General features: G+C 41.4%; 1 protein-coding gene across 1 annotated transcript in view; it reads right to left on the bottom strand.

Annotated features, from left to right (window-relative positions):
• The window catches only part of LOC117478586 (IQ motif and SEC7 domain-containing protein 1-like), a 137,003-nt gene that overhangs the window by 48,274 nt on the left and 78,729 nt on the right, over window positions 1–10,000 (bottom strand). The window lies entirely within an intron of this gene.

Raw genomic sequence — 10,000 nt, 5'->3', positions numbered from 1 at the left:
ACACAGCGAGGAGGGCAAAGGTCACTGGCCTGATAAAACATAGAATAAAGTGATGCTTTAAGACGTATTTTTGTTGGATGACAGAGAAGTTAGCAAGGGTTCTCTCAACAAAAAGCCAATGGGAGTTTTCCATTGGATTTTGGACCTTGCAGGAAATAAGCTTTGTGGCAAACACGTAATTTATACTTTCACTAGTTTCAGAAGGATCATTTTGACATATTAAACCACTTTCAACATTTTTGAGAGGCAAATGCTATCACCAGAAGTAAAAAGCTAACGTTGGTCTATAAAGAAACAACATCAGGGTCACATGACTTCACGTAACCACCGCTAAGCTAAAGGCGGCTAATGTTCATCTTGATGACCTTTAATCGTCTCATTTAGACACTTTTTTAGGACACAAAGAGGCTTCAGAAATCGCCAGTGCAGTATTTACTGATGTATTTTTACATCGTAGAACAGAACATGACCATCTCAAGCTTGTGTGAACCACAGACCTTATTCTAGGCTATTCTCGACTTTGAGACGAGGAAACCGTAAGTGGTAAAATGCTAACTCATTTCTAGGTGGAGAATCTGTATACTTTTTCCATCACTGGAGAACATTTTGAATATAATATACATATCGGGTGGAAAAATAAAAGGGGAAACCAATAAAAAGTGCCTTATTAATTCTTCAAGGAATCTATTGTGTCTAACTTTTCCCAATAAACAATGTTACACAGCCGAACAATAACACGGTTCACCTTCTTGTTTACGTCTCGCAGCAGCTGGCACTTTTGGATGAAGCCCAACTAAAAAAACGAACTTCTGCCACATCACACCCAGCCAGCGGTCAAAGAGAGAACAGGTGTATAAATAGATGAAGACAGACTACAGAGGTTCACAGAGTAGCCGATAGCGTAGCAAATGGGTTTAAAGTCATTTTCCTTTATGATGCAAAGCTTTACTCAAGAAATGTGGAAATGTCAATGTTTTACTTTTCTTTTTTGCCAGAGCATTGGATGTATCGATAGCTATGCTAGAGTACATCAACAAATATGACAACAAGTGTTTGCAAAATACATTACCCATGTTATATTTTGAATGTTTTTTATATTATGAAGTAAGGAAATATGGCTATCGGTTTTAATTGTTAATGTGATAGGATGTGTTTTAATGTTTGTTGATTGTATGTGTGTACCTGTCCAAGGACTTCTTTTGGAAATTAGCTTTAAGATATAATCTGGCATCTAGCATCTCTTCTCTTTGAGATTAACGTATGTGTATGCATGGTCCTTGTTCAATAAGATATCTACTCATAATAATCGCTCTCCTTTTGTGATGCAAAGCTTTATTGAAGAAATGTGGAAATTAAAAAAATGTTTTTGCCAGAGCATTAGATTTATCGACAGCTATGTGTCAACAAATATGACAAAAAGTGTTTCCAAAATACATTACCCATGTTACATGTATCACAAATATAAAGCAAAATGAAGATAACATGGCTGCATAGATACTGCTTCTCATTGGAAACAGCAACTTTAATCCAAAGCTTCCTGAAACCCTCATCAAACCATACTAGAAAACCCTCCAGTTCTGTTTTGAAGCTTCTGCATTCGTTATGCTTCCACACATAAATTCAGCTTTAACTAGTTTTGGATACACCACTGTGAGATAAAGTGAAGCTACTTAAAATGCAAACACACTCCAGGATGACAGGCTGTCGTGTCTTTGTACTCTTTAGCTGCTACTCATTTTTCCTGCATATCTCCCTGAGTTGTTGATGTAGTATTGGCTGCTTCTCCCGACTGATCCCAGCGCCGCTATAAATAAAAACTCTCTGTGTCGCAGGCTGCACGCTCGCCAAAACACTACCTGCAGCACGGAGCGTTCAGAGTCACTGCGGGTCGGCGGCTGCACACTGCTGCAGGAAACAGCGGGGAAAAAACACGTTTCTGTTTGTGCTGACGGAGGGGCGTTGGCCAGAGAGAGGAAAGGTCGAGTGGGGAGGAAGAGGAGGAAGAAGAGGAAGAGGAGGAAGATTCAAAAAGCACTAATGAGGAAAAACAAGGAGGAGAGGGAGCAGGAAGGGAGGTTTAACAAGGAGAGAGAAATAGACGATCATTCCTACCTAGAGGTGGGAGAAGTACTCAGATCAAGTAAAAGTAGAAGTACCAGACTGTAGGAATACTCTGTTACGGCCCGTCCACACAGCGGCGTGCGTTAAAGCTTCAACGCTTCAGCCCATTCACTTTGAATGGGGTGACGTCACGCTTCGCCGAACTGCATTGTGGGAGCGAAGCGTAGCTTTGCTCGCGTTGCTCGCGTTGCTCGCGTTGCTCGCGTTGCTCGCTACAAAAGTTGAGCAATGTTCAACTTTTGAAGCTTCGACGGAAGCGTCAGCCAATCAAATCATATGCCAGTACAAGCTCTAGCCAATCAAACCGCTGCTTGTGTGTCCGGGGCGGGAGATTCAGGTGATAGGTTGTTGGTCTAGCTTCAGACATGCCCGCCGGCAAGTGACAACGCACGCCGCTGTGTGGCATATGATTTGATTGGCTGGCGCTTCCGTCGACGCTTGAAAAGTTGAACTTTTCTCAACTTTTGAAGCGAGCAACGGAGGCAAAGCGACGCGACGGAACCACAATGCCGTTCAACAAAGCGTGAAGTCACCCCATTCAAAGTGAATGGGAAGCGTCTCCGTTGAAGCGCGCAACGGCACCGTGTGGACGTCCCGTTTCAAGTCGTCCTGCATTCAAAAGGTTACTCAAGTCAAAGTAAGAAAGTATTAGCATCAAAATATACTTAAAGTACCAAAAGTAAAAGAACTCAACAAGCAGATTGGCTCATTTCAGAATAATAATATGTTTTGATTATAATTATTGATGTATTGATGTCTGCACACCCAGTCAAACATACATAAGGCAAAAGAAAGAAACAGCTCATAATGTAGTCAGTATGAAGAGAAAACAAAGATGATCATCCTATTATAACCATCATTAAGCCAAAGATACAGAGATGTTTTTTAAGCAAACTTTTGAAATGTACTTGGGAATGTTCCTGAATAATATGGGCCGGCAATGACTGTTTTCTATTTCTAATTGATTTAGTTTTGGGAATCATGAACCTTCCTTCTTTTGCATGTTTGATCGTTTCTGGCTAAATGCTTAAAGTGGACCTATCATGCTATATTTGAATAATATAGTGTAGGACCATACCTATATAAGGCATATTTATACTCTTTTTTTCTTCAAAATACCAAACAGATCATGCATTTTAGCCATGCCTCATTTTGCTCAAATTGCACTTTTTTACCCCTGTTTTTGCAAGGGCTGATTCTGTGAGAACAGCACCACCTACTGGCCTGGCATATGTACTACAGCGTCTCCAGCGCTTTCGAACGGCAATGGCCGTGGCTGTCTCCTCCTGATAGGTGGAGAGTTGGCCCAATAGCCGTAGCGCCACTGTCCTGACGTCAGGACAGTGTTCAAATCTGGATCAGTTTTTATCAGATCCGTTGCAGCCCCTTTTTTAGAGATTTGGGTATGGAGGAAAATAGAGAGGGTTGTGTTTTCTGACACTTGGTGAGTTCCCTGGAACACCGGGGACACATATTCATGTATAAAAGACGTACAAAAGTGCATTTTGCATGATAGGTCCCCTTTAAGTGTACTTCTGTCTGACAGTCTCTTGTAATATATGTTACTTTCTTTGTTCTCCTTTCTTCATTAAGTTGAAGTAGTTCTTACGTAAGTTATAAATACTTTTTGTGTTGTAAATATGTTTGGCATGCACTGTGAATAATGGTAATTTTAAAATAAGGAGAGATAAATGTAGGGAAAATGGTAAACAAAGAGAGGATTGTGGGACTATGAGGACGAGATGAAAGGAAAAAGATCAGGAGAAGGGCGGGGGGTATTGTGGCAGGAGGTTAAAGAAGCGTAATGAGATGAAGGAGGGGCGAATGAAAAGGAGAAGGACAGGAGGAGGAGAAGGGTAACAACAAGAGGATGCTGTCTAAAGCCTGCAAACTAGATAATGATGAGAAGGACGAGAACAAAAACAGAGGAGGCTGGCAGGAGGTTAAACAAGGAGGAGGAGGAGGAGGAGGAGGAGGAGGAGGAGGAGGAGGAAGATGAAAATAGAGGGTAACCAGAAAGAAGGAAAAGATAGTGGAGAAGGATAATAAGGAGTCAGGAGAAAGAAGAAGAGGGAATGCAGAGGAATGTGTCTGAAGGTCAGCAGGTGAGGAGAGGACAAGATGAAAGGACAGGAGGAGGAGAGCATGGAGGTGGCTTGTTAGTGTATGGAGGATACTTAATGAGGAGTAACGAGATCAAAGGCAAAGGGATGAAGAAATGTTAGAGGGTGTTGGTTCAGAAGAATGACGTCGTATGTTAGTGTTCATACATGTTCCTGCCATAATAGCCTTCACCTGACTGTCCTTTGTTTAGATAGATAGATAGATAGATAGATAGATAGATAGATAGATAGATAGATAGATAGATAGATAGATAGATAGATAGATAGATAGATAGATAGATAGATAGATAGATAGATAGATAGATAGATAGATAGATAGATAGATAGATCGATGGATGGATAGATAGATAGATAGATAGATAGATAGGGAGTAAGCTAAGTAGGAAAATGTTTCCTCCTTTTCCTAAGGTACACTCAGACAGGTTGGGAACATGTTTTCTGTGTCTACTAGGGAAATCAGTGGATTACAATATTAGAGAAACATCCCTATCAGAAATACAAAGCACAGTGTGTTATAAATCGTCAGCAGCATATTATATTAAGATGGTGTTTACACATCTTACTCAACAACAGTAGGTCAGGTTTTGAGAAACATATCTTTTTCGGGTGCCTCCTGCTTGCTTTATAGAGGCCACATGATGCTGTTTGTGGTTTCCTCTTTCCTGTGGTGTATTATAATAGGTTTTTCTGCATGTTAATTATTATTGAGCCAACGTTAGGCAAGCTGTTACAACCTCAACAACAATTGGAAGAAGGAAACATCGGTCACACTTTGTACCTGGTTATTGTTACTGCAGAAAAACAAGAAATGATTATGATTGGTTGACCAAGAAGAAAAACAGGTTGCTCGAACATCTTTTAACTTCTTATTCATTCCCGCTGTATAATAGATGGGGGCAGTTAAGAAAACATCTCAGGATATCAATTATTCAACCTGAAACCAGATTTCAGAGCAATGCAATGCAAACATTTCACCAGCTTTACTTTCAAAACTTCTACAGGGAGTTACCAGCTCTCACACACACACACACACACACTCAGCATCACATGCATTACAACGTATGTGTTAGACGATGATCTCGTGTGAATCTCAGTTCTATTTCTGAGCTAAAAGGTGAGAAACTGAAGCTGTTTTAAACAGTGACGAGCCACAAATAATTGTCCCCCATGAATCCCTGCGGTAATGGTCTTTGCTCCCGTTCCTGTAACTGAAAGTCACCGCCAAGTTAAATACCACTTTCATCAGCACTGACTGTAAAAGGTAAATGTTTAATGCTCCATTACAATATCCAAAATCATTTCTTGTTTAAACTAAATTACAGAACAAAAAAATCTCATAACACCTATTAGATTTCTTATTAAAACATTTAGGGTTATTGTTTCCTGATCATTTCCTAGAAATGACCTATGAAGAGATATCACATCTCTTCCACCAATTTAACCCGTTCAACCCGTCTTTTTTGCTCAGTTTTCCATTCCTTTAACTACAAGTTCGGCGACATCTCAAGGTGTCATCGCAAGGTATTTCATTCTGTACATTATAGAGTTTGATTATTGTCTGCTGTTTCTAATTGTAGGATAATGGGACAAGGTCCAGGAGCCAGACACTCAACAGTGCACACTCAATAAAGGTATTTGGGTACAATTTAAAGTTAAAGCACTCGCAAGAAAAATCAGGAAATACAATGTAACATTTGAGGAATGTTGTTTGATACCAACTCATGCTGTAAGAGCAAACTGTCGTGTTGTAAAGATGGCGCTTATTGGCTTTGATTTGTCAAGATTTATTTTTGTTTTAACGGTGGAGACATGCAAACAAAACACTAAGCTTCTTAATTAATTCAAGGTCACACATAGTGAGTGATGCATATACAATTTGCCATTTATGGGGGACCAAGTCCTCTAGGCCTCTGTCAAATATTCAGGGTGTTTTTTGGACTTGTAGTCTGTATTACAAGAGACAGAGAAGCTGTCACTCATACTTTGCCTAATGTGGCTGCTATGAGAGATCAATAATATCTTCGATTGTTGGCTAGAAGTTAACACTGAAAACTATTTCCTGCATGATTTCCACCAGTTTCAACACAAACCTCACAGAGCTCCAGCTTCAGAGACATTGGTTTTATTTGGTGTCACAGCGCAGCGTTTATTGGGAACAGATTGCAGGAATATTTAGACTCTGATTCAGGCGTGTTATTCTGCAGCGACGTTCACCGCCTCGGTTCATTTCTACCTGCATTCGGAAGGCTGGCGGGTGTTAATTTCCAGCTCTAGAAGTCTGCTCGGCCAATTATTTTCTCAACGCATTTAAATACACAAACACACCAACCTACTACACACACACACACATACACACACACACACACACAAACAAACACACATCTGAGCACCTTCTGGTTGTTCTGTTGTTCTGGGGGTGTTTGAAGCCCACAAAATACTGCGGAGCACAAAGCCCTGATTATACTCTCTCTCTCTCTCACACACACACCACACACACACACACACACACACACACACACACACACACACACACACACACACACACACACACACACACACACACACACACACACACACACACACACACACACACACACACACACACACACACACACACACACACACACACACACACACACACACACACACACACACACACACACACACCACATTAAAAGCCACAGTTGGAGCATTGCCGGCTGTTCCTATCAGTGTGTTTCTCGCCATGCTGCAGTAAAGCTGGTCGCTGTGTATATAGGAATCTAAGATGAGCAGTCATAATAAGCACTGAGGATCCACCCACAGCCACACACACACACACACACACACACACACACACACACACACACACACACACACACACACACACACACACACACACACACACACACACACACACACACACACACACACACACACACACACACACACACACACACACACACCACACACACACACACACACCACACACACACACACACACACACACACACACACACACACACACACACACACACACACACCACATTAAAAGCCACAGTTGGAGCATTGCCGGCTGTTCCTATCAGTGTGTTTCTCGCCATGCTGCAGTAAAGCTGGTCGCTGTGTATATAGGAATCTAAGATGAGCAGTCATAATAAGCACTGAGGATCCACCCACAGCCACACACACACACACACACACACACACACACACACACACACACACACACACACACACACACACACACACACACACACACACACACACACACACACACACACACACACACACACACACACACACACACACACACACACACACACACACACCACACACACACACACACACACACACACACACACACACACACACACACACACACACACACACACACACACAGCGCAGGGCAGTTAGAGTTTTGCTGCATCATGCCTCAGTCTGAGGAGACGCAGAGTGAAGGACTGAACACTGAATCTGCCAAAGACACTTTCTGTCCAACACAAGCAGACAGTAATGAGCTTCTACTGTCTCCATTACATCTGTAGTGATGGCTGATCTTAGCATCAGGAAATATCTCAATCTTAATCAGGTTTTAGCTCTGCAGTGTCACAACGCTGTCTGTCCACTTTGGCCCAAGGGTGACCTGGTGCCAGAAGCCACATGTGGGACAAAGAGTACGTTAGTGTGGGACAATGCAGGACTGCGATGCTATGAGGGAGTATAGATTTCAACGTAATGTCCATTTTACCCTCAAAGAGGCCCTATTATGCTGTTTGGGGTTTTCCTTTTCCTGCAGTGTGTACTATAGGTTTTGTGTGCATGTACAATATATGGTCTGCAAAGGCTAAAATCACTGTTTCCTCCAAAGGGAGTTTCTTTCCCGCCCCCCCCACTCCGCCTCCATTGGACTCTTTTTTTACTCCTGGATCATAGTGACACTCGGTCTTCCATTGGCTAGTGCTTCAACATCTTTTACGTACATATCGGTTGACCTATCACAAAAGAGCCGGCCAGCTAACCAATCAGAGATGAAGCACCTATGTTCACCCTCTGTTAGAAACCAGAGTCCAGTCTGTTCTGATTGGTTAGCTGGACGGCTCTGTTGTGATTGGTAAACGTTGGGATTATAGCCTTTGCAGACTATTCATATGCACAAACACCTATATAGCACACTACAGGCTAAGGGAAAACCCTAACAATAGGGCCCCTTTAAAGAAATAAATACAAACACACAGAACATATTTCCAGAGCAAAAGATACTGAGGAGATATAACTCCACCACTTGTCTTTAGACAAAAAGTGTTCACACTGTTAATATTGTGCTGGATAAAGGATCTGACTGTCCCTGTCACTGTGAGAGAGATTTTGAAAGTTGGATTAACTGAAGAACACTGTGCAAAATCAGTGTCTCAGGACAGACTCGATAAAAAGGGTTTTGCATCCAAGATTAATTACACACTTCTGACTGATCAGTTTGCTGCCAAAGAAAGCCAGAAAAGTCACCTTAACGAAATTAATTCCATTTTCCCTTTGGTGAGTCCATCTAATTTATTTACACATGACAGCATCTCTCAAGAGTGCTGCCATTCAAAATGTGCCAACATGACTGCCAGATCTCTGAGAGTTTTACTCTTTTTTTTTGGACTTTAAGTAAAAGTGAGAAAATGAGACTACTCTAAATATTACTGCAGTTTAAAAGTTGTGCATAATGTTGCACTGGTTGAATATAAAACTGTTTAAGTTGAGCGTAAGCACCGTACAGCCTTGACTTGATTTTTGTAATGGTGAACTTATATATGTAACTCAAACAAAAATCATTAAAATGGGCCCTATGACGCTCATTTTTAGGTACATATTTGTATTTTTTGCCTTTACTGTGACATGTCTCCATGCTTTAATGTTCAAAAAACTCTCTATTTTTCTCATACCACCTTTTCACCCTCTGTCTGAAACCAGAGCCCAGTCTGCTCTGATTGGTTAAACCTCTTTGAGTTTAAGTCTTTCCTTCCTCCTCAGCAAAAGTTTTCAAGGTTTAGTCTATTTGATGTAAGGAGCAGCCATAAGAGTACAGGGGGAGAAAATAGGAACTGCAGGGAGATAAATCATAACTTTTATGCTCAGTCAGCAGAGCTTGAGGTTAAAGTGACGGAGAGAGATGGGGAGAGCTTTTTTGAACAATGGCCAGACAATTTTAGCTGAAAAGTCTTGTGAGTCTTGGAGGATCCTGACAGGCTTTTTAGGGATTATCTGGGCATGTGGACACATTATATTCTGCTTCAAATTGGTCCTCAGCAAAAGAATGACAAGAAATGAAACTCCTCGAGTACAAAAGCCAGAATAAAGATTCAGAGTCACTTTTGACCACCATCTTTTTTTAGCAAGAATCCATTTTATGAGAGCAGGTGCCACTTCATTCAAATGCAGGTTATTTCAAAGCTTTAACAAAGATGCTGAATCACAGCCTTAAAGCTGGTGTTGTCACACAGTATTTTTGATCACATTCCTGTTACTTCTCTCCTGGATGTGACGTCACTGTGATGTGAGTCAGTATGAAACAGCGACACCTCCTTTCAAGTGTTCCTGACTTTTCTCCTGCCTTGGGGTGTGAAATGAAAACCTATTAAATCTGACTTGTTTCATTCCTCCGAAACCCCGTTTTCTTCAAAGAACCGGCGAGATCAAGATGAAAACAGAAGGTGTGTCATGAGCGGAAAACTAAATCACCTTTGAAGTGAAAAACTGATTCAGTGAGTAATTTTACTACAAACCGTGGA

Source organism: Trematomus bernacchii, unplaced genomic scaffold (assembly GCF_902827165.1).
Source record: "Trematomus bernacchii unplaced genomic scaffold, fTreBer1.1, whole genome shotgun sequence".
NCBI lineage: Eukaryota > Metazoa > Chordata > Actinopteri > Perciformes > Nototheniidae > Trematomus > Trematomus bernacchii.
The sequence above is the reverse complement of the archived record's forward strand: the minus strand, read 5'-3'. Positions and strand labels throughout refer to the sequence as shown.